Source organism: Antechinus flavipes, chromosome 6 (assembly GCF_016432865.1).
Source record: "Antechinus flavipes isolate AdamAnt ecotype Samford, QLD, Australia chromosome 6, AdamAnt_v2, whole genome shotgun sequence".
NCBI classification, from domain to species: domain Eukaryota; kingdom Metazoa; phylum Chordata; class Mammalia; order Dasyuromorphia; family Dasyuridae; genus Antechinus; species Antechinus flavipes.
Window position 1 is genome coordinate 61,711,919 of NC_067403.1, and position 25,853 is coordinate 61,737,771.

The following is a 25,853-nucleotide window of genomic DNA, read 5'->3' on the forward strand; positions in this document are numbered from 1 at the left end:
ACTCAAACCTGGAAGTGACTCAGGCAGACTGTAACTCAAGCCTGCAGCCACATCCTGCAGTTTGGGGCTTTTGCGGGGGAAGGAGGGACAGCTATAAATCTGCATGGCAGGGGGGCAGAGCCTGGGCATCCTCTAATTGGCACCGGGGGGCTTGGCTTGGGGCAATAGAACTTCTCCAGAAGACTGTGCTTCCCAGGCAGACACTTCTGGTCCCTGCAAATCCATTCACTGCTCAACTGCTAATACCCACAGCCCCCCAGGACAGGCTTTGGCTTGGGGTAGAGAAACTTCCACTGCTCAGCATCTAGTCCCAGGCAGTTGTTATCTCACACAGGGGTGAGGGGAGGGGGGTTCTTTGCGGGGGAACTTTCCCAACTTGGCCCTGCTGGCTTGAGTTACTCCCAAGTGGGGAACTCTTTCCCAGAGCACTCCAGTACCTCCCTGCTTTTTGTAGCTGGCTGGCACAACAGCTACCCATCCATACACCTTTCACTACTCTACAGAGGAGGCTGGTAACCTCTTGCTCTGAAGGCAGACCTTACAGGCTTTAACAAAATGAAGAAAAAAAAACAAAAGAACAATTGATAGTTTCTATACAGAAAGAGAACAGCTTTTCAATCCTAAAGAAACTAATAGCAGACACTCTCCAGACAATTGTTGGTCCCCAATACAAAAGGCTCTCCTAGAAGAGACTATTAAAAACCTTAAAAGAGAACTAGAAGAAAAATGGGGAAAGGAAATAGAAGCTATGCAAGACAGTAGAGAAAAGGCATATAACTCATTAAAAGAAAAATTTGATAAAGTGGAAAAAGAAAACAACTTCCTGAAATGTGAACTGGAAAAAGTAAAAAACTCCCAAGAAGTGCAGGGAAACAGAATTTGTGAATTGGAAAAAGAAAATAACTCACTAAAAAAAAAAAAATAAATATAATAATTAGTGAAATGGAAAAAAAAAAAAATTCCATAGAGCCAAACAGCTCAATTGGACATATACAAAAAGAAGTTAAAAAAAAAAAAAAAGCTAATGAAGAAAATAATTCACTAAAAATCTGAATTGAATAAATAGAAATGACTGATTCATTGAGACATCAAGAATCAGTCAAGCAAAACCAAAAAAAATGAAAGATTGGAAAAAAATGTCAAATATTTACTTGGAAAAACAACAGACCTGGAAAGTAGATCTAGGAGAGATAATCTGAGGATCATTGGACTATTTGAAAATTATGATGGAAAAAGAGCCTAGATACTATTATACAGGAAATCATCAAAGAGAACTGCCCAGAAGTAATAGAACCGGAAGAGAAAATAGGCATTGAAAGAATTCATTGAACATCTTCTGAAAAAGACCCTAAAATAAAGACTCCAAGGAATATTGTGGCCAAACTTCAGAACTTTCAGACTAAAGAAAAAAATTTACAAGCAGACAGGAAAAAACAGTTCAAATACCGAGATGCCACAATAAGGGTCACGCAAGATCTGGCTGCCTCACCATTAAAAGACCGAAGGGTCTGGAATCAGATATTTTGAAAGGCAAAAGAGCTTGGAATGCAGCCAAGAATAAACTACCCAGTTAAGCTGAGTATTTTTTTCCATGGAAGAAGATGGACATTTAATTAAATAGAGGAATTCCATTTGTTTTTAAGGAAAAAACCAGACTTAAACAAAAAATTTGATCTGCAACAACAGGATTCAAGAGAAGGAGAAAAAAGCAAAAGGAACTCTTGAGAACTGTATTTCTGTTGTGGATATACATAAAAACCATATGTATAATTTGATTTTACTGATATAACATAAAAAAGGGAAGTAGAAACAGAAAGGGGATAGTGTCAGAAAAAGGGAAAAGGGGAGATTAAAAAAAGGGAAACTACACATGGTGATGAGGCAAAGGAAACCTATCCTATATGAGGGAACTTAGAGAGGCAGAGGAACATTGTATGAATCCTACTCTCATCAGAGTAGGCTCAAAGAGGAAATAATTGACATATTTGTTTTACAGAGAATCTTCTCTCACTTCATTAAAAAGTGGAAGATGAAAAGGGAAAAGGAAAAAGAGAATTAAGGGAAGGGTACAAGAAAGGGAAAGGGATTCAAAGAGAGGAGCGAGGGATACTAAAGAGAGAGAATGAGTGACGCAAGTGGGATCAGCAAGTTTAATACTAGGGAAGAAGGGAAGGAGGGCAATAAAAAGAAAAGCATAATCTGGAGATATAAGGTTGACAGGAAATGCAGAATTAGTAATTTTAACCATAAATGTGAATGGGATGAACTCTCCCATAAAGAGGAGGCAGATAGCAGACTGGATCAAAAGTCAGAACCCTACAATCTGTTGTTTACAGGAAACACATTTAAAACAGGGATATACATAGAGAGTAAAGGTGAAAGGCTAGAGCAGAATCTATCATGCTTCAGGTGAAGTAAAAAAAGCAGGGGTAGCCATCCTTATCTCAAATCAAGCAAAAGCAAAAATTGATCTAATTAAAAGAGGTAAGGAAGGAAACTATATCTTGCTAAAGGGTACTATAGACAATGAAGCAATATCAGTATTAAACATATATGCACCTAGTGGTATAGCATCTAACTTTGTAAAGGAGAAGTTAAGAGAGTTGCCAGAAGAAATAGGCAGCAAAACTATAATAATGGGAGATCTCAATCTTGCACTCTCAGATTTAGATAAATCAAATCACAAAACAAATAAGAAAGAAATTAAAGAGGCAAATAGAATATTAGAAACATTAGGTATGATAGATCTCTGGATAAAACTGAATGGTGACAGAAAGGAGTATATTTTCTTCTCAGCAATTCATGGAACCTACACAAAAAGTGACCATATATTAGGACATAAAGACCTCCAAATTAAATGCAGGGAGGCAGAAATAGTAAATGCTTTCATTTCAAATCACAATGCAATAAAAACTACATTCAACAAAAAGTTAGGTGTAAATAGACCAAAAAGTAATTGGAAACTAAATAATCTCATCCTAAAGAATGATTGGGTGAAACAGCAAATTATAGACACAATTAATAATTTCACTCAAGATAATGACAACAGTGAGACATCATCCCAAAATTTATGGGATGCAGCCAAAATGGTAATAAGGGGAAATTTTATATCTTTAGAGGCTTATTTGAATAAAATAGAGAAAGATAAGATGAATGAATTGGTTCTACAACTTAAAAAGTTAGAAAAAGACCAAATTAAAAACCCCCAATAATTGATACAAAAGTATCAACTACTAAACTTGAGATTCTAACATTAAAAGGAGAAATTAATAATATAGAAAGTAAAAAAAAAATTATGGAGCTAATGTTGTGATCTAGTTCAGATGGATCTGAATCGGTCCCTGTTCGGGTGCCAAAATGTGTTGATCTTCTTCCCAAATGCAGCTAGGTGATAAAAGTTCAGATCTTTTATTATCTCCAATATAGCCTGGTTAGCTTAGAGGCCTATCTCTCTGCTTGGTTCCAAGAGCTCTTGCTGCTTTGTCCTTTGCTTCTGCCTCTGCTTTCTTCAGCCTCCAGAGCCAGCACCACTCTTCATGTCATTCCGGTGAAATCTCTCAAAGTGTTCTCTGTCTATTTCTTTTATACAAGAGGGATGAATTGTGGGATACGAGAGAGAGGGATTATGGGTTTTCTCCCATAGTGCTCTCTGGCCCAAAGAGCTTCAAGGGAGGTGTGAACTCACAAAGTTACAAAGTTTACTTTGTGAAGCTGGCATACTTGTGAACTCCAATGAGTAAAGGTGCAAACACAAGCATTGTACTAATCAGTTCTACTTAGTACCTTGTTTCAGGTTCTGCCCAAAACATCTTCTTGTAAGATTAGATCAACTCTAATTAGTTAGCAGTTTGTAAAGATTCCAACAAACTAATAAATAAAACTAAGAGTTGGTTTTATGAAAAAAACAATAAAATTGATAAAACTTAAAAAAATTGATAATTGTAAATCGATAAAACTTAGGTAAATCTCATTAGAAAAAGGAGAGAGGAAAATCAAATTAGTAGTCTTAAAAATGAAAAGGGAGAACTCTCCACCAATGAAAAGAAAATTAAAGAAAAAATAAGGGGTTACTTTGCCCAACTTTATGCTAATAAATTTGACAACTTAAGCAAAATGGATGACTACCTCTAAAAATATAGGCATCTGACATACTTGAGGAATTAGCAAATAAATATTACTATAGCCAGAGGACGACGTTTACCAAAAACAACCATCTTTTTTTTTTTTTTAATAACTTTTTATTGACAGAACCCATGCCAGGGTAATTTTTTACAGCATTATCCCTTGCACTCACTCTGTTCCAATTTTCTCCCTCCCTCCCTCTACCCTCTCCGCCAGATGGCAAGCAGTCCTTTATATGTTAAATAGGTTACAGTATATCCTAGATACAATATAGCTGTGCAGAACCGAACAGTTCTCATGTTGTACAGGGAGAATTGGATTCAGAAGGTATAAATAACCCTAGAAGAAAAACAGAAATGCAAGCAGTTTATATTCATTTCCCAGTGTTCTTTCTTTGAGTGTAGCTGTTTCTGTCCATCCTTGATCAACTGAAACTGAATTAGCTCTCTTTATCCATCAGAATACATCCTCAATTAAGGTATATAATGATCTCGTGGTTCTGCTCATTTCATTTAGCATCAGTTCATGTAAGTCTCGCCAGTCCTCTCTGTATTCATCCTGCTGGTCATTCCTTACAGAACAATAATATTCCATAACATTCATATACCACAATTTACTCAACCATTCTCCAACTGATGGGCATCCATTCATTTTCCAGCTTCTAGCCACTACAAATAGGGCTGCCACAAACATTTTGGCACATACAGGTCCCTTTCCCTTCTTTAGTATCTCTTTGGGGTATAAGCCCAGTAGAAATACTGCTGGATCAAAGGGTATGCACAGTTTGGTAACTTTTTGAGCATAGTTCCAAATTGCTCTCCAGAATGGCTGGATGTGTTTACAATTGCACCAACAATGTATCAGTGTCCCTGTTTTCCCACATCCCCTCCAACATTCTGCATTGTCTTTCCCTGTCATTCTAGCCAATATGACAGGTGTGTAGTGGTATTTCAGAGTTGCCTTAATTTGCATTTCTCTGATTAATAATAATTTGGAACATATTTTCATATGGCTATAAATAGTTTTAATTTCTTCATTTGAGAATTGTCTGTTCATATCCTTTGACCATTTATCAATTGGAGAATGGCTTGATTTCTTATAAATTAGAGTCAGTTCTCTATATATTTTGGAAATGAAGCCTTTATTTGAACCTTTGACTGTAAAAATGTTTCCCCAGTTTATTGTTTCCCTTCTAATCTTGTCTGCATTACTTTTGTTTGTACAAAAACTTTTCAATTTGATGTAATTAAAATTTTCTATTTTGTGGTCAATAGTGATCTCTAGTTCTTCTTTGGTCATAAATTCCTCCCTCTTTCACAGGTCTGAGAGGTAAACTATCCCATGCTCTTCCAATTTATTTATAATCTCATTCTTTGTGCCTAGGTCATGAACCCATTTTGACCTTATCTTGGTGTACGGTGTTAAGTGTGAATCAATGCCTAGTTTCTGCCATACTAATTTCCAATTTTTCCAGCAATTTTTGTCACATACTGTGTTCTTAACCCCAAAACTGGGGTCTTTGGTTTTGTCAAACATTAGATTATTAAAGTTATTGGCTGTTTTGTCCTTTGAACCTAACCTATTCCATTGATCAACTAGTCTATTTCTTAGCCCATACCAGATGGTTTTAGTAACTCCTGCTTTATAATATAATTTTAGATCTGGTACAACTAGGCCACCTTCATTTGATTTTTTTTTTTCATTTATTCCCTTGAAATTCTTGATCTTTTGTTTTTCTATATGAACTTTGTTGTTATTTTTTCTAGGTCATCAATGTAGTTTTTTCGGAGTCTGATTGGGATAGCACTAAATAAATAGATTAGTTTAGGTAGTATGGTCATTTTTATTATATTTGCTCACCCAATCCAAGAGCACTTAATATTTTTCCAGTTGGTTAGATCAGACTTAATTTGTGTGGAAAGTGTTTTGTAGTCTTGCTCATAAAGTTTCTGATTTTCCCTTGGCAGATAGATTCCTAAATATTTTATACAATCAGTAGTTACTTTAAATGGAATTTCTCTTTGTACCTCTAATTGTTGGGTTTTGTTAGTGATGTATAAGAATGATGATGACTTATGTGGGTATATTTTGTATCACGAAACTTTGCTAAAGTTGTGGATTGTTTCTAATAACTTTTTAGTAGAGTCTCTGGGGTTCTCTAAGTATACCATCATATCATCAGCAAAGAGTGATAATTTGGTTTCCTCATTGCCTATTCTTATTCCTTTCATCTCTTTCTCAACTCTTATTGCCAAAGCTAGCATTTCTAATACAATATTAAATAGTAACGATGATAGTGGGCAACCTTGTTTCACTCCTGATCTTATTGGGAATGGTTGCAGTTTGTCCCCGTTACATATAATGCTTACTGCTGTTTTTAAATAGATGCTCCTGATTATTTTAAGGAAAAGTCCATTTATTTCTATACTTTCAAGAGATTTTAATAGGAATGGATGTTGGATTTTATCAAATGCTTTTTCTACATCTATTGAGATGATCATATGGTTTTTGTTAATTTGATTATTAATATGGCCAATTACACTGATAGTTTTCCTAATATTGAACCAGCCCTGCATTCCTGATATAAATCCTACTTGATCGTGGTATATTATCCTGGGGATGATTTTCTGTAGTCTTTTTGCTAATATCTTATTTAAGATTTTAGCATCAATATTCATTAGGGAGATTGGTCTATAATTTTCTTTCTCTGTTTTCAACCTACCTGGTTTAGGTATCAGTACCATGTCTGTGTCCTAAAAGGAATTTGGTAGGACTCCTTCCTTCCCTATTTTTTCAAATAGTTTAGATAGCATTGGGGCTAATTGTTCTTTGAAAGTTTGGTAGAATTCACATGTAAATCCATCTGGTCCTGGGGATTTTTTTTTTTTAGGGAGTTTTTAATAGCTTCTTCTATTTCTTTTTCTGAAATGGGACTATTTAAGCAATTTACTTCCTTCTCTGATAATCTGGGAAGCCTATATTTTTGGAGGTATTCATCCATTTCACTTAGGTTATCAAATTTATTGGCATAAAGTTGGGCAAAGTAACCCCTTATTATTTCTTTAATTTCCTCTTCATTTGTGGAAAGTTCTCTTTTTTCATTTTTAAAACTACTAATTTGATTTCCCTCTCTCCTTTTTCTAATCAGATTTATTAAAGGTTTATCAATTTTATTGGTTTTTTCATAAAACCAATTCTAAGTTTTATTTATTAGTTCAATAGTTTTTTTTTTAAACTTTCTATATTATTAATTTCTCCTTTTAATTTTAGAATTTCAAGTTTAGTAATTGATTGGGGGGTTTTAATTTGGTCTTTTTCTAGTATTTAGCCTCTTTTTTCATCAAAATTTTCAGGTAGTCTAATTATCCTCAGGTTATCTCTCCTAGATCTATTTTCCAGGTCTGTTGTTTTTCCAAGTAAATATTTGACATTTTTTTCCAATCTTTCATTTTTTTTGGTTTTGCTTGACTGATTCTTGATGTCTCTATGAATCAGTCATTTCTATTTGTTCAGTTCTGATTTTTAGTGAGTTATTTTCTTCATTAGCCTTTTTTACTTCTTTGTCTATATGTCCAATTGAGTTGTTTTGCTGTATCAAATTTTTTTCCATTTCACTATTTTTTTTTAGTGAGTTATTTTCTTTTTCCAGTTCATAAATTCTGTTTCCCTGCACTTCTTGGGAGTTTTTTACCTTTTCCAGTTCACATTTCAGGAAGTTTTCCCCTTTATCAAATTTTTCTTTTAGTGAGTTATATGCCTTTTCTGTACTGTCTTGCATAGCTTCTCTTTCCTTTCCCCATTTTTCTAGTGGTTCTCTTTTAAGATTTTTAATAGTCTCTTCTAGGAGAGCCTTTTGTATTGGGGATCAACAATTGTCTGGAGAATGCTATTAGTTTCTTCAGGATTGAAAAGCTGTTCTCTTTCTTTATAGAAACTATCAATTGTTCTTTTGATTATTTTCTTCACTTTGTTAAAGCCTGTAAGGTCTGCCTTCAGAGCCAGAAGGTTACCAGCTTCCTCTGCAGAGCAGTGAAAGGGGTATGGATGGGTAGCTGTTCTGCCAGCCAGCTACAAAAAGCAGGGAGGTACTGGAATGCCCTGGGAAAGAGTTCCCCACCTGGGAGTAACTCAAGCCAGCAGGGCCAAGTTGGGAAAGTGCCCTGCGAAGAACCCCCCTCCCCCCCACCCCTGTGTGAGATAGCAACTGCCCTGGGACTAGACGCTGAGCAGTGAGAGTTTCACTTCCCAAGCCAAATTCTGCCCTGGGGCTGTGGGTATTAGCAGTTGAGCAGTGAATGGATTTGCAGAGACTGGAAGTGTCTGGCCAGGAAGCACAGTCTGCTGGGGAAGTTCTATTGCCCCAGGCCGAGCCCCACACTGGGCAGAGTAGAGGCTTCCCAGGCTGTGCCCTCCTCTCATGCAGATTTATAACTGCTCCTCAGAAAAGCCCCAAACTACGGGATGTGGCTGTAGGTCTGTGTTAAAGTCTGCCTAAGTCACTTCCGGGTTTAAGGGATTACAGCCAGATCTCTTTAGGTTCTGGCGTTTTTTTTAGAGTACCCTCTGTTTTAGGCTTTAATTTCTCTGCCAGTTTACTGCTTTGTAGTCAAAGCAGAGCAGTTAGCCTATAGCAGAGTAGTCTCTATAATTTCTCTAGCCACAGAGATCACCCCAGGCCCTGGTCTGCTCAGGATGCTAGCCTCTCTCTGTCTGTGCTAGTCTGTTGCTGGCCCCTCAGGACAAACCTTTCCTGGCGAGCTTCCAGATTGACTTAGGCTGGTAAATTGTAGTGCTTCTAATCTTCATGAATTTAAGCAGTGAAGAGCTGTATTTGAGGCTGAATTAAATAGTTGGTTATGAGGGGAATGAAAGGAGCTTAGAAAGTCGTGTGTGCCTTCTCCGCCATCTTGGCTCTGCCCCCTATTTTTTTTCTATTTTTACACATCAATATCCTTATCTTAAGAAGAACTCCAGTTGTCCCTATCCCCATAGTAAGTTTGGATTCTTTCTTTATTGCCTCCTCATTTTTATTTTATTTTATGCTGATGCAATTGGGGTTAAATGCCTTGCCTATGGTCATATAGCCAGAAAGTGTCTGAAACCAGATTTGAAGTTAGCACTCCTGACTTCATTGCTGGTGCTCTGATCCACTGTGCCGTCTAGATGCTTCTAATCTGCCTCCTGAATTTTTTTTTTAAATAAGAACTATTACTATAAATACTTCTAATCCTGGGGTGGGAAATGGTTACTCTAGCTTCACTTCTCTGCTCCCTTCTGACCTGAAACTCCAAACCCTCCTCCTATAAGTGCCAGCAGCCAGCACTGTCCCTGCCTCACTGCTTCTGCACTCCTGATGTGCTAGTTCCTTCTTGCCCAGATTCGCAACTCTGCAGCACAGCTGGCTTCTTGAACATCTGAGGTTCTCTCACTATGCCTAGACTCATACCTCCAACTCTGCATGAAGTCCAAGAGGTAAAAGATACCGTGGTTAGGTTTGAAACTCAAGCAAACTTTAGGAATCCCCACTTGGTATCTCTATGGAACTAGCCTGGAGGTGTTTGCACTTCACACTGGTTAATCCATGGCTTGGAATCTTTCTTTGGGTCTACTTGGCTTCCACCAAGAGGATTCCTAAATTTTCTTGTTTTTTTACCAGTCTATGTTTGCTCTGAAGTACAAATGTGTTCTGTTTGTGGGGAAAATCTGGAGAGCTTGATATTTTCTGACCTATTCAATCATCTTATTAGAATTCTCCCTCAATTTACCTGACTCTTATCACTCTCAAGCCTTCCTTCTTTCCTCTAAGTAAATGTCCATGACAACTATATATTAGATGTTATTTTATTAAGATATTGTTTGAGGTCATGTTTATTGTTGTTGTTCAGTCATACTTGGCTCTTTTTCTCCCCATTTTTGTTTTGTTTTATTTTGTTTTTGTTGTTGTTAAAAATACCAGAATGGTCTGTCATTCCTTTTTTTTCCAACTCATTTTATAGATGAGGAATTGGGACCAACAGGGTTAAATAACTTAACTAGGATCATATATCTGTTACATGTCTGATTCCAGATTTGAATTCAAGTCTCCTTGATTCCAGATACAGTTAACTAACATAAATGCAAGTCAAGGAGTTCTTTTTTCCCCACTTATTTTTCTTTTTTCTTTTTTGTATCCTTGTTACTTCTTAGGTCCTTTATAAAGTTAAAGCTCTTTTGGTTACTTTTGACAAATACAGTGGTATATGCATTTTCTAAGCCTTCATTATTCCTTTTTGAAATGAGATCTGATGGGTCTGAAAGTTTCATACCAATTTAAAGTTGTTTATCATCTGATCTGATAATTTATATATGTAATAAAAGAATAGATAATAATATAATATATATTATAATAAATAAATTTTATTATATATTATTTTATATTGTATATATTATCATATAATAAATAAAATGATAATAATAATATAATATAATAATAATAAAAGAAGGAATAATAAGTGTAGAGATAATATATTACAATTATTATTGCTAGGTATGCAATAATGAATAAAATAGGTTTTTTTCTGTGCATTCAGTATTAGAAAATATAAATATATATGTTATCTTCTGATGTTATTACAGAAAGCAGTAGATATGTGTTTATTTTTATCTAGTCCAGAAAAGAAAGGCAATGGGCCACTGACAGAGATGGCAGAATTTGCCAAAGAAAAGATCTTTTGTGAATATATGTCGCCAAGATTCCAATACAGATTTCCCAGTTGTCTACAAATTTGCATTACTTTGAAGAACAACTTGAAAACTGGACTACTGAGCTGCCAAATCATGTCTCCACCACCAAAGTTGCAGAAACCTTACGGTGACAGTTAATCTTGATCATTCAATATGAATTCTTTCTTCATTTGGAGATAGTGTATTTGAGCTTATATTTCACACCAGGAAAGAAAAAGGCCAAAGAGAAAGCAAGGGAGATAAATGTATAAAACTCTGCATATAGTGAAAAGTTTGAAAGCCTTAACATTTTAAAAAGAATTTTACAGGTAAGATATTTGCAAGTTCTCTCAGAGTTGCTATGGTAACCCAATAGGAGTTTGTGGTGGGGGTGGAGAAGTTACAAGAAGATAAAATGTATCTATGTAATATATGCCTTTGGGGAAAACACAAGTCAGTGCTGTTGTCTATGTCATTAAAAGGATTGGTATAAAATAACATTACTTGCTTATTTTATGTGTTCACAAAACAATAACACTTTGTATCACATATTAACTATTTTCAATCTATATTAAATGTACATAGGGATAGTTTCACACATAATGAATTCAAGTTTCCTGTCTTTTTGTTAAGAATAGATTTTCTAACTTTGTAACTGATAAGCTTGACTTCAGTGATAGATAAATAAAAGTCAATGACCTAGGCATTCCATTTCCAATTTATAAAATAATATCTATACTCCCTAGTTTCTATGAATGAAGAAAAACCTGTAACTTTAAAGTTTTCATTAATTGTGAGTAGTAGATGTTTTTTGAAATGGCAATGGTCATATTATTATGATCATCAACATTAAAATGATCCTCAGTCATCTCACAGGGTAATTATTAAGGAATTTTTATGGAAATTCTGAATTTCTGTTTTACTATGCATGTGTTATCATTGTTGTTATCATTCAAAATAAGTCATTTTCTCAGATAATCATAATTACATTACCAACCTGTTTACTATAATAAAATAAGAAGGAAGGAAGGAAAAAAGGAAGAAAGAAAGAAAGAAAAAAAGAAAGAAAGAAAGAAAGAAAGAAAGAAAGAAAGAAAGAAAGAAAGAAAGAAGGAAGGAAGGAAGGAAGGAAGGAAGGAAGAAGGAAGGAAGGAAGGAAGGAAGGAAGGAAGAAAAAAGGAAGGAAGAAAGGAAGAAAGAAGGAAGGAAGAAAGTAAAGAGTAAGGGAAGGACAGAAGGAGGGAAGGAAAAAAGAGGGGAGGGAAGGAGGAAAGAAGCAGGGAAGGAAGAAGGGAATTATTTATTTCAGAACAAGTAAAGTAGTAGTAATTTTCCTAGTAGATACACAGGGTCTTTTATTATTTTTTTCCCCTGAGGCAAGTAGGGTTAAATGACTTCCCACATTCACACAGCTAGGAAGTATCAAGTGTCTGAGGTCAAGTTTGAACTCAGGTCCTCCTGAATTCAGGGTTGGTGTTCTATTCACTGTGCCACCTCACTGCCCCTCTTTTGAATCTTTTAGTGCAATTTTTCCTCCTAATCTTTTTCTGTGTCAATAGTCCCATATTTAACTGAAGATAAATACAAAAATGTTTTAAGAGATGGTCCCTTATTCCACTTAAGCGATGTTGTCCCCATAGGAAATTTATGTAGTCATGCATTTATTGGAAGATTATGTGTGATTAAGTAGTCAGACCACTTAAGTGAAGTGAAGTGACTGTACTTATCAGAATGAATCAGAATATATGTATGTATATGTACATATTTGTACATATATGTACATATATGATAAGTGGCTTGGGGGAGATGGCACATGAATTTGATCTTGTTTCAAAAAAAAGGAAGTAAATATGTATTCCAGATTGGGGGAGATGCTGGAAAATATGTTTGTTTCTTAGTTTAAAGAAGATAAAATGAATTGGAATAAGTTGAAAAGTGAAGGGAAGTAGATATAGGATGTTTCTAGCTGAAGAAACATGTATAATTTATTTTCCCTGATGGAAACAAAAGCTAACAGTAGTGACTTATAGAGTGATAGTTGACCAGATCTATTTGAAGCTATTTATTCCAATTTGATCTATTGTCTTTTTCACAGTGACATTTAACAACCAATTTAATTTTCTAAGTCCTATTTCTACATGTAAAAAAAAAATGGATTGAAGTGTTTGCAGATAGAAAATGAACACTATTTATGATTCTGAATAGTATTTTTCTGTAGAGAAGATCTGTATTTTTATTCCTACACTTTTTCACATAGTCTATAAACTATGCTTCACTCAAAGTTTAAAAAACCATTGTTTCTAATGAGTATTACCTAAGCATTGTCTCATTCTGAAAACAATGTGCTACTATAGTAAAAGCACTGAATTTGTACTCAAAGAACTACAGTTTAAATCCCCATCTAAGAGTACATTCATGATTTACTTCAAATAATTTAAACTCCCTATGCCTCAGCTTCCTAATTCATAAATGAGAGATTTGGAGAAGATGACCTCTGAGATATATTCAGATACATGATTCCAGAAATTTCCTGAATTTAGATTCAGCAACTTAATAAGTCAATCCATTATATATTTCAATGATCTATGATGTCATTGCACAAAACATTTGCCATTCCACTGATATAGATTTCAAACTCTGTATGAATTAATAGATTTTTTTCATATTTCTTGTGTTAGAAAAATTATCTGAGGTCAAATTGGTAATAAGCCTCTCTTACTTAGATTGGTCATTGAATTACAAACATGTAGGAGACACCATACAACACTTTTCTATCTTATTAGGAACTGTGCATTTTTCTGGGATTGTATGATGGAGGAGTAGATTTTTAGAACTCACCATCATTACCTCACCATTATAATGCCCTAAAGATAGTCCTAATAGGGGCAATATTATTATTAGTTTAAATTAGATAAATATATTTACAAAAATATTAAAACAAATATGTATTATGCATAAATTAAACATGTTTAATTTATTAAATGTTTATATGTCAGATATTGTATTAAGTACTGAAGATATAAATATAAAAAGCAAAGTATTGTATGTCTTTAAGGAGCTAACATTCTTTTTTCATTTTATTTAATATTTTATTTTTTTCTCAGGAAGGCTGAGAGCTCTTAAGGGAGATGAGGAGCTGAACCCAACATCGTTATCAGGTTTTCTCTGACTGAAGGGTCTTATGCCTTATCCAAAGTTCCTCTACTGTGTATGGCCCTCTACATCTCACACTTCCTTTTGTTTTAATTGAAGCAGGAATACATCAATTGTTAAATCCATCTTCGTGGGAGAAACCACATGAGAAAATAGTAGCATAACAAACAAAATGAATAAACAAGACACTATGAAAGACTTCCATGAGTCCCAGAAGGAAGGTATAGAAAATAACTATCAATTCAGAACCACACATAAAACTCCTTCAGCAGCCAAGAGATAGTCCAAAGCCGATCTATTGTCCATCATTTCATGTGTGAAGGAATCCAATGATTCCTGCAAGTTTTGAAGTCCTGCATCAGTTTCCTTAACAATTATTTTTGATGTTCATGTGTCAGTTGCCATACCCATAGGATTAACTGCCATGCTCTTTCAGTGGCATGTGCAATCAGAGATGGAATCATCTGATGTTTCTTGGGTCTTCTCCCTCATTTCAAGGGTTTTCTCTTTTTTTGTCTCTCTGAGAGACAAGTCAGATATGACTTGTTGGCACCTATCGGATTCCTTCTCTATCTTTAGAGACACAAGCAAACCCTCAGTCCCAAGTGGTCCTTTCAAATCACCGCTCTGTGGATCTCTCCACATCACCTGGCAATTATCTAAAGATAGCAGAGCTGCTTTCACTGAAGACTGTCCTTGCAGATTATGAAACCTGTCTGCCAGAGCTAGTGCATCTCTATCAAAAATCAAAAAATTAATAGTATAAAGAGCTAAATTTAAAAGTTCTCTAGGGTTACCTGTGGCTCCCCTTTCTTTTGTTTTTAGAGGAGCATCTTTATGTTTCTGTTCCTCCTCTCTTCTATTGTCCATCTTTAAGGATTAAAAGGTATGCCAGTGGTGTGTAAAATCTGATACTGTGCACAAAAGTGTGCAAAATGTTTGGAAGTATATGCAGGTCCATTGTCTGTTTTTATTGCTTGCAGCACAACCATGATTGTAAAAGCATATATAAGGAATTCAGTGACTACTTGGGCAGTCTCTTTTGCTGCTGGTATTGCAAAAGTAAATCATGAAAAGGTGTCTACTACAACATGGATGAAAGACAGATGACCAAAAGATTTATAATAGGGCACATCCATTTGCCAAATTTCATTAGGTCTCAAAGCATTAGGTTTTTTCCCTGGAGGGAAAGTAGAGGCATGGAAAGAAAGGTAAGCTGTTCAGGTTTTTACTATGCTTCTAGCTTCTTCTTTTGTTATCCCAAACTGCATACGTAATGCTCGTGCAGCCTGGTGATATTTAGAATGAGATTTTTTGGCTACCTGAAATAGAAGAATATTGGCTAACATGATGAGAAAGTGATCTGCCTTTGAGTTTCCATTTACAAACAAACAAACAAACAAAAACCGTTCCTAGAATGCCATTATGAAAATAGACATGCAAGATGTAATACTTATCTGGACATTTTCACTTGTGGTTGAACAAGTTCAGGACTTGTTCCTGAAGTTTCTTAAAAACCTGATATATGTTCAGGGCTACAAATTTTATTTGGGCTGTGGCAATTCTTTGTAGCATACCTACCCGAATCAGATATTATATTTACATTTCCTGGATAATAAGAGCCAACATAATTGCATACAACTCATTCTGCTGAGTGGAATGAAAGAAAGTCTAACTGTTCTTTTTATAGTTAAGTCAGGAGAAAATACAGCACAAATGTTGTTTGGATGCATCTGTAAAGATGGTTGATCCTTTAAGAGGACCCTTAGAAATCTTTTCTTCAAAAATCCAAGGTCAAATATGTAATAGCCAGATTATCTTTAAGGTGGACCCATGTGTAAAATTTGAAGCTGTGGCCAATAAAATTTGCCACTCTGGGATGGTTTCACAGCATACATTAATTTGTGCATTGGTATAGGAAGTGTATATCTTGGCAGGTCTTATCCCAAACTATTGTATTAGTCACTTAATGTCCTTTAATAAGATTGTAGCCACAAGCACTGGGTAAGGAATAAGGCTTTGTTCTAGTTGTGCTGGGAGTGTCATTGCACTCAATTATACTATCTCCTTGATGGAGGACTGAGGTAGGTGCCTCTTTTGTAGCAAAAGCTCCAAAAGCTGTTATTTCCAAGGGTTTTTGAGTGACTTTCAACCACAATGTATAAGACTAGTTCAACCACTCTCAAAGCCTCTTGGGCTTCTTTTGTAAGCTGGTATAATGAGTCTAAAGCAGTGTCTCCCCTTAAAATGTCAGACATGGTTGTAATTGATTAGTAGTTAAGCCTTAGCCTGGATGCCTCCAATCAATTACATATATATATATATATATATATATATATATATATATATATATATATTATATATATATATATATATTTTTTTTTAAAAAAAAATTACAACATTATCCCTTGCACTCACTTCTGTTTCGACTTTTCCCTTTTCTCCCTCTACCCCCTCCCCTAGATGGCAAGCAATCTTATACATGTTAAATATGTTATAGTATATCCTAGATACAATATATGTGTGCAAAGTTCTCTTGTTGAACAGGAAGAATAGGATTCAGAAGGCAAAAATATCCTGGAAAGAAAAACAAAAATGCAAACAGTTTACATTCATTTCCCAGTATTCTTTCTTTGGGTGTAGCTGCTTCTGTCCATCCTTGATCCATTGAAACTGAGTTAGATCTTCTTTTTGTCGAAGAAATCTGCTTCTGTCAGAATAAATCCTCATATAGTATCATTGTTGAAGTATATAATGATCTCCTGGTTCTGCTCATTTTACTTAGCATCAGTTCATGTAAGTCTCTCAAAACCTCTCTGTATTCATCCTGCTGGACATTTCTTACAGAAAAATGATATTCCATAACATTCATATAGCACAATTTATCCAACCATTCTCCAATCAATGGGCATCCATTCATTTTCCAGTTTCTAGCCACTACAAACAGGGCTGCTACAAATATTTTGGTACATACAGGTCCCTTTACCTTCTTTTGTATTTCTTTGGGATATAAGCCCAATAGTAGCATTGCTGGATCAAAGGGTATGCAAGTTTGATAACTTTTGGGTTAAAATTCCAGATTGCAGTCCAGAATGGTTGGATTCGTTCACAACTCCACCAACAATGCATCAATATCCCAATTTCCCCTTATCCCCTACAACATTCATCATTATTTTTTTCCCTGTCATCTTAGCCAGTCTGACAGTTGTGTAGTGGTATTTCAGAGTTATATTAATTTGCATTTCTCTGATCAATAGTGATTTAGAACACTCTTTCATATGAGTGGAAATAGTTTCAATTCCATCATCTGAAAATTGTCTGTTCATATCCTTTGACCATTTATCAATTGGAGAATGGCTTCATTTCTTATAAATTTGAGTCAATTCTCTATATATTTTGGAAATGAGGCCTTTATCAGAACCTATAACTGTGAAAATGTTTTCCCAGTTTGTTGCTTCCCTTCTAATATTGTTTGCATTAGTTTGGTTTGTACAAAGGCTTTTTAATTTGATATAATCAAAATTTTCTATTTTGTGATCCATAATGATCTCTAGTTCATCTTTAGCCACAAATTTCTTCCTCCTCCACAAGTTTGAGAGGTAAACTAACATATGTTCTTCTAATTTATTTATGATCTTGTTCTTTATCCCTAAATCATGGACCCATTTTGATCTTATCTTGGTATACAGTGTTAAGTGTGGGTCCATGCCTAATTTCTGCCATAGTAATTTCTGGTTTTTGTCAAATAATGAATTCTTATCCGAAAAGTTAGGATCTTTGGGTTTGTCAAACACTAGATTGCTATAGTTGACTATTTTGTCTTGTGAACTTAACCTGTTTCATTGATCAACTAATATATTTCTTAGCCAATACCATATAGTTTGGGTGATTGCTGCTTGATAATATAGATTAAGATCAGGTACAGCTAGGCCACCTTCATTTGATTTTTTTTTTCATTAATTCCCTTGAAATTCTCATCCTTTTGTTCTTACATATGAATTTTGTTGTTATTTTTCTAGATCATTAAAATATTTTCTTGGGAGTCTGATTGGTATAGCACTAAATAAATAGATTAGTTTAGGGAGTATTGTCATCTTTATTATATTTGCTCGGCCTATCCAAGAGCACTTAATATTTTCCAATTAGTTAAATCTGACTTTATTTGTGTGGAATTTTTTTGTAATTTTGCTCATATAATTCCTGACTTTCCTTTGGTAGATAGATTCCCAAATGTTTTGTCATTGGCAGTTATTTTGAATGGAATTTCTCTTTGTATTTCTTACTGTTGGATTTTATTGGTGATGTATAAAATGCTGAGTATTTATGTGGATTTATTTTGTATCCTGCAACTTTGCTAAAGTTATGAATTATTTCTAATAGTTTTTTAGTAGAACCTCTGGGGTTCTCTAAGTATACCCTCATATCATCTGCAAAGAGTGATAGTTTGGTTTCCTCATTAATACTCTAATTCCTTTAATCTCTTTTTCACCTCTTATTGCCAAAGATAGCATTTCTAATACAATATTGAATAATAATGGTGATAGTGGGCAACTTGCTTCACTCCTGATCTTACTGGGAAAGGTTCCAATTTTTCCCCATTGCAGATGATGCTTACTGATGGTTTTAAATAGATGCTCCTGATTATTTTAAGGAAAAGTCCATTAATTCCTATACTCTCAAGTATTTTTATGAAGAATGGGATGTTGGATTTTATCAAATGCTTTTTCTGCATCTATTGAGATGATCATATGGTTTTTGTTAATTTGATTATTAATATGGCCAATTACTCTGATAGTTTTCCTAATATTGAACCAGCCCTGCATTCCTGGTATAAATCCTACTTGATCGTGGTATATTATCCTGGGGATGATTTTCTGTAGTCTTTTTGCTAATATCTTATTTAAGATTTTAGCATCAATATTTATTAGGGAGATTGGTCTATAATTTTCTTTCTCTGTTTTCAACCTACCTGGTTTAGGTATCAGTACCATGTCTGTGTCCTAAAAGGAATTTGGTAGGACTCCTTCCTTCCCTATTTTTTCAATAGTTTATATAGCATTGGGGCTAATTGTTCTTTGAAAGTTTGGTAGAATTCACATGTAAATCCATCTGGTCCCGGGGATTTTTTTTAGGGAATTGATTAATGGCTTCTTCTATTTCTTTTTCTGAAATGGGACTATTTAAACAATTTACTTCCTCCTCTGATAATCTGGGAAGCCTATATTTTTGGAGGTATTCATCCATTTCACTTAGGTTATTAAATTTATTGGCATAAAGTTTGGGAAAGTTACCCTTTTTATTTCTTTAATTTCCTCTTTATTGGTAGAAAGTTCTCCCTTTTCATTTTTAAGACTACTAATTTGATTTCCTTCTCTCCTTTTTCTAATCAGATTTACAAAAGTTTTATCAATTTTATTAGCTTTTTCATAAAACCAATTCTAAGTTTTATTTATTAGTTCAATAGGTTTTTTTAACTTTCTATATTTTAATTTATCCTTTTAATTTTAGAATTTCAAGTTTAGTAATTGATCGGGGGTTTTTAATTTGGTCTTTTTCTAACTTTCTAAGTTGCAAGCACAGTTCATTGATCTTCTCTTTTTCTATTTTATTCATTTAAAGATACAAAATTTACCCTTATTACTGCTTTGGCTGCATCCCACAAATTTTGGTATGATGTTTCATTGTTGTCATTATCTTGAGTGAAATTATTAATTGTGTCTATAATTTGCTGTTTCACCCAATCATTCTTTAAGATGAGATTGTTTAGTTTCCAATTACTTTTTGGTCTATTTACCTCTAATGTTTTGTTGAATGTAGATTTTATTGCATCGTGATCTGAAAAGAAAGCATTTACTATTTCTGCCTTCCTACATTTAATTTGGAGATCTTTATGTCCTAATATATGGTCATTTTTTGCATAAGTTCCATGAACTACTGAGAAGAAAGTATACTCCTTTCTGTCACCATCCAGTTTTCTCCAAAGATCTATCATACTTAATTTTTCTAATATTCCATTTACCTCTTTAATTTCTTTCTTATTTGTTTTGTGGTTTGATTTGTCTAATTCTGAGCATGCAAGATTGACATCTCCCACTATTTTGGTTTTGCTGTCTATTTCTTCTTGCAACTCTCTTAACTTCTCCTTTAGGAAGTTACATGGTATACCACTTGGTGCAGATATGTTTAATATTGATATAGCTTCATTGTCTATAGTACCCTTTAGCAAGATATAGTTTCCTTCCTTATCTCTTTTGATTAGATCATTTTTTGCTTTTGCTTCATCTGAGATAAGGATGGCTACCCCTGCTTTTTTGACTTCACCTGAAGCATAATAGATTCTGCTCCAGCCTTTTACTTTTACTCTGTATGTATCTCTCTGTTTTTAATGTGTTTCCTGTAAACAACATATTGTAGGGTTCTGGCTTTTGATCCACTCTGCTATCCACCTCTACTTTATGGGAGAGTTCATCCCATTCACATTTACGGTTAAAATGACTAATTCTGTATTTCTTGCCATCCTAATATTCCCAGATTATACTTTTCTTTTTCTTGCCCTCCTTCCCTTCTTACCTAGTATTAAACTTATTGGTCCCACTTGTGTTACGCAACTCTCCCTCTTTAGTATCCCTCTCTCCTCCCTTTGAATCCCTTCCCCTTTTTTGTACCCTTCCTTTATTACTCTTTTTCCTTTTCCCTTTTCCTCTCCCACTTTTTAATGAAGTGAAAGAAGAATCTCTGTAAAATAAATATGTCAATTATTTCCTCTTTGAGCCAACTCTGATGAGAGTAGGATTCACACAATGTTCCTCCCCTCTCTAAGTTCCCTCAGATATGACAGGTTTCCTTTGCCTCTTCGTCACATATAGTTTCCCTCTTTTTATCTCCCCTTTTCCCTTTTTCTGACACTATCCCCTTTCCATTTCTGCTTCCCTTTGTTGTGTTGTATCAGTAAAATCAAATTATACATGTGGTTTTTATCTACATTCACAACAGAAATACAGTTCTCAAGAACTCCTTTAACCTTTTTTCTACTTCTCTTGAGTCCTGTGGTTGGAGATCAATTTTTTTTTTTTATTTAAATCTGTTTTTTTTTTTTTCCTTTAGAAACAAATGGAATTCCTCTGTTTCATTAAATGTCCATCTTCTTCCATGGGAAAAAAAATGCTCAGCTTAGCTGCGTAGTTTATTCTTGGCTGTAATCCAAGTTCTTTTTTCTTTCAGAATATTAGATTCCAGGCCCTTTGAGCCTTTAAAGTGGAGGCAACCAGATCTTGAGTGACCCTTATTGTGACACCTCGGTATTTGAATTGTTTTTTTCTGGATGCTTGTAGTATTTTTTCTTTAGTCTGAAAATTCTGAAATTTGGTCACAATATTCCTTAGAGTTTTTATTTTAGGGTCTTTTTTAGAAGGTGTTCAATGAATTCTTTCAACGCCTATTTTACCTTCTGGTTCTGTTATTTCTGGGCAGCTCTCTTTGATGATTTCCTGTAAAATAGTATCTAGGCTCTTTTTTTCATCATAATTTTTGGGTAATCCAAAGATCCTCAGATTATCTCTCCTAGATGTATTTTTCAGGTCTGTTGTTTTTCCAAGTAAATATTTTACATTTTTTTTTCCAATCTGTCATTTTTTTGGTTTTGCTTGACTTGATGTCACAATGAATCAGTCATTTTTATTTGTTCAGTTCTGATTTTTAGTGAGTTATTTTTTTCAGTAGCATTTTTTACTTCTTTTTGTATATGTCCAATTGAGTTTTTAAATGAGTTGTTTTGCTCTATGGATTTTTTTTTCCATTTCACTAATTTCTTTTTAGTGAGTTATTTTCTTTTTCCAATTCACAAATTCTCTTTTCCTGCATTTCTTGGGAGTTTTTTACCTTTTCCAATTCACATTTCAGGAAGTTGTTGCTCTCTTGCATAGCTTCTCTTTCCTTTCCCCATTTTTCTTCTAGTTCTTTTTAAAGGTTTTTAATAGTCTCTTCTAAGAGAGCCTTTTGTGTTGGGGACCAACAATTGTCTGGAGACTGTCTGCTATTAGTCTCCTCAGGGTTGAAAACCTGCTCTCTTTTTGTATAGAAGCCATCTATTGTCTTTTTGATTTTTTTACTCATTTTTTAAAGCCTATAGTATCTGCATTTAGGGCCAGGAGATTACCAGCTTCCTCTGCAGAGCGGTTCCTCTGGTGTATGGACGGGTAGCTGTCCTGCCAACCAGCTACAAAGAACAGTGAGGTATGGCATTGCTCTGGGAAAGAGTTCCCCACCCTGATGTAACTCAGGCCTGCAGGGTGGAGCTTGGAAAGTGCCCTGCAAAGAACCCTGCTGTGTGGGTTAATGATTGCCCTGGGGCTAGACACTGAGCAGTGAAATTTTTACTACTCCAAGCCAAATCCTGCCCTGGGGCTGTGCGTATTAGGGGCTGAGCAGTGAATAACCTTGCTGGGACTGTTATTGTCTCTGCCCCAGGAAGCACAGTCATGCTGGGGAAGTTCTATTGCCCCAGGCTGACCCAGCACTGTACAGATTAGAGGTTGCCTCGGGCTGTGCCCCCCCCCTGCTGTGCAGATTTGTACCTGCCCTCTCCCCCTCCCCCCAAAGCCCCATGCTGCAGGATGTGGCTGCAGGGCTGTGTTCCTGGTCTGCCTGAGTTACTTCCTTTTTTGAGTGGTTACAGCCAGATCATGTTATGTTCTGGTATTTTTTAGAGTACCCTCTGTTTTAGGCTTTAATTTCTCTGCTGGTTTATTGCTTTGTAATCAAGGGAGAGCAATTAGCCTATAGCAGAGTCGTTTCTTTAGCTTCTCTAGTCACAGAGATCACCCCTGCCCCTGGTCTGCTCAGGGTGCTAGTCTCTCCCTTCCTGTGCTGATCTGTTTCAGGCCCCTTAGGACAAATCTTTCCTGGTGATTATCTTCATCTTGTAAGTTGTAGTGGTTCTAATCTTCATGAATTTAAGCAGTCAAGTGCTATTTTTGAGGCTGAATTTAATAGTTGGTTGTGAGGGGATGAGAGGAGCTTACAAAGTCATGTGTGCCTTCTCTGCAATCTTGGCTCCACCTCTCTTATCAATTTCTGAAAGTGATTTAAGATGTTTAGTTTTTCTGTTCTTAAAGAAAGTTTTTGTACTATAAGCACCTTAAGGTATACTTCATATCCTACATATTGAAAAGGAGTGTGTCTTTGAATTTTTTCTGGAGCTATATGCAATTTGCAGTTCCTTAGTGTTTCTATGTTTTTTTGTAGACATGCTTCTAACATTTGTTCCCAGGTGCACACCCCAAGATATCATCCATGTAATGTAATTACATAACTTTTGAAAATGCTTTTCTTGGTGGAGTAAGAGCAGCAGCAACATACATTTGACACATAGAAGGGCTATTTTTCATCTCCTGTGGCAAGACTATCCATTCATATCTTTTATAAGGCTCAGCTAAATTAAAGCTGAGCACTGAAAAGGCAAATCTTTTCATATCTACCTTATCTAGAGGGATAGAATAGAAATAATCCTTAATGTCTATTATCTAAAGAGGCCATTCCCTAATCAACTGAGTAGGAGATGAAAGTCCAGGCTGAAGAGTTCCTATTGTTTCCATCTGTTCATTTACTATCAGTCAACATCCTCCATTTTCCAGATTTCTTTGTTACAGCAAATATAGGGGAATTTCAAGGACTTAGAGAAGGTTATAAGTGCCTTGGTCAGGTTGCTCCTGAATCTAATCTAATAAGCCTTGAATAAGGTCAAGGACCATTGTTCCATCCACAGCACTGTATCAACATTCCATTGAATGAGAACAGGTGAGAGTGCCGGCAAGCCTTTTACAGCAGCCCTGCCTAAACAGCCAAAGTGTTCAATAGTAATCCTTACTACAGTAAAAATCTCTTCTTTTTTGCTTTACCTCAGGAAACAGGAGGATAAAATCTTGCTGGAGGCACTGATGGTGTCACTGCCCCTTACATTCCTCCTTTTCCTGCCCAGGAAGGTGAAGTTGAGTGAGGAGAATCAGGAAGTGGAGAATATCATAAGGGTACATGCAAGGGCTTAGGCAGAAGTGAAGGTGGACTGGGAAACAGAGAAATAACAGTCCCCTAAAACCTTCTAGAACAGTAAGAAACAATATAAATCAACAAGATACTAAAAAGGACTTTTTTTAGCCCTGTCCTATGTGCTGTACCTTCCGGGGCTATAGGCATAAACCCTCTGCTTGTTTTTCTCCTCATACTTCCTGGTTTGACACCACAGACTAAAAGCTTTCTTTTTCTTTTTCTTAAATGTGGCATTTCTTAAAGCCAGTTTTACTCCATTGTATTCAGTTAGTTGTTCTCCCATTCCCTTCCACATCTCTGGCTCCAAACTCTGCTTCTTAGAAAGCCACAGAGACTTGTACTCCATAGTATCTGAGAACTCAGTGATCTACTTCTGAGTTAACCAACACTTGCTTCTCTATTAACCTAACTAAGCATGCTTCATACTTCCCTTGGAAGGGAGGCTCTTTTGTTACTATTTGTCCCTCTATACCTCCTCCCCAAAAAGCCCTAAAGAAAAATAAAATTTTAAAAAGTATGCTTCAATCTGCATTCAGAAATCAGTTCTTCCACTGGTGATGAGGTTATTGGCAGTTAGTGAGTTGTTAAAATCCCCTTATGCTCAGTGCACAGGTTCTTTATAAATGAATTCATGAAATTCAAAATATTAATTGGCAAAAATGAAAGTTTATTGTTGGATAGAAAGCCAGTTATACTAAGGGACTGACTTCTTAGTGGCAAAGTCCTATTAGGGAAATGGAGGCTGGCACTGAGAAGGGAATGTCTTCTTAGCAGGCAGGGTCCTAGCAAGTTGCTTGGGACCTTCTTCAAGGAGTGAGTTTAGAAATTACCCTTTAAAAGATGTTTTAAGAAGGAAGCCAAAGTTTCCAGGCCTAGATGCTTATCAGTATCCTATTGGAATTAACACCACTTCAAAGGGGTGCTTTTTAACCAAGATTTCTATTGAATCAAAAGTTCTGGCATCCCCAAAAGATAATTTATCTGGGGGAAGATTCCAAAAGGGATCACAGATCAAAAGGGAACAGTTTTGGAGTGATAATCTTAAAGGGAACAATTTCCCTCCTCCTTTACTGGCTATGAGGAGTATTTTCATTCAAAGTAGTTTTGGATCATTCTGTGGCTGAAAATAGCAAATTTATTCACAGCTGATTATCCCACAATATTGGTTTAGCTTTGTACAAAATACATTTCACTTTGCATAACTCATGGAGGATTTTCCAGGTTTTTCTAATAGAATCCTACTCTTTACTTCTCACAACACAATTGTATTCCATCACAATCACTTATCAGTCACTTTCCAATTGATAGGCATCCCTTCAGTTTTTAATTCTTTTTACCTTGAGGAGGAGGGAGAAATTGCTATAAACATTTTTGTTCATATAAGTCCTTTTCCTTTTTTTTCTCTATCTTTTTTGTGTTACATGCCAAGCAGTGATACTGTTGGGTCAAAAGCTATAGGTGATTTTATAGCACTTTGCACAAAGAAGAAGCAAATATTAATTCTGTTTCTTAACTTATCTTGATATTATTCACCTTCCCTCATCCATGGATCCCTCCCTTTTCTTCTTCCCCAATTCTTTGGCCCACCTCAAATCTTCCTTCCCCCTTATTCCTTTATAGTTTTTGGAGATATTATAGCTTTAAATATAAATTCTCTCTGGGAAGGGAGCCATTTAATATTACTCTTTGGGGCAGAAGAAGCTTTTTTTTTTTAATTCAGTGTCCTTCTCTGAACATGAAACCAGGTCTGCCCTGTTCTCATAGTAAGTTTCTATGGTTGATGTCAGTTCTTCATTTTGTAGGCTCACAAAAATAAGAGAATGAAAAATGAC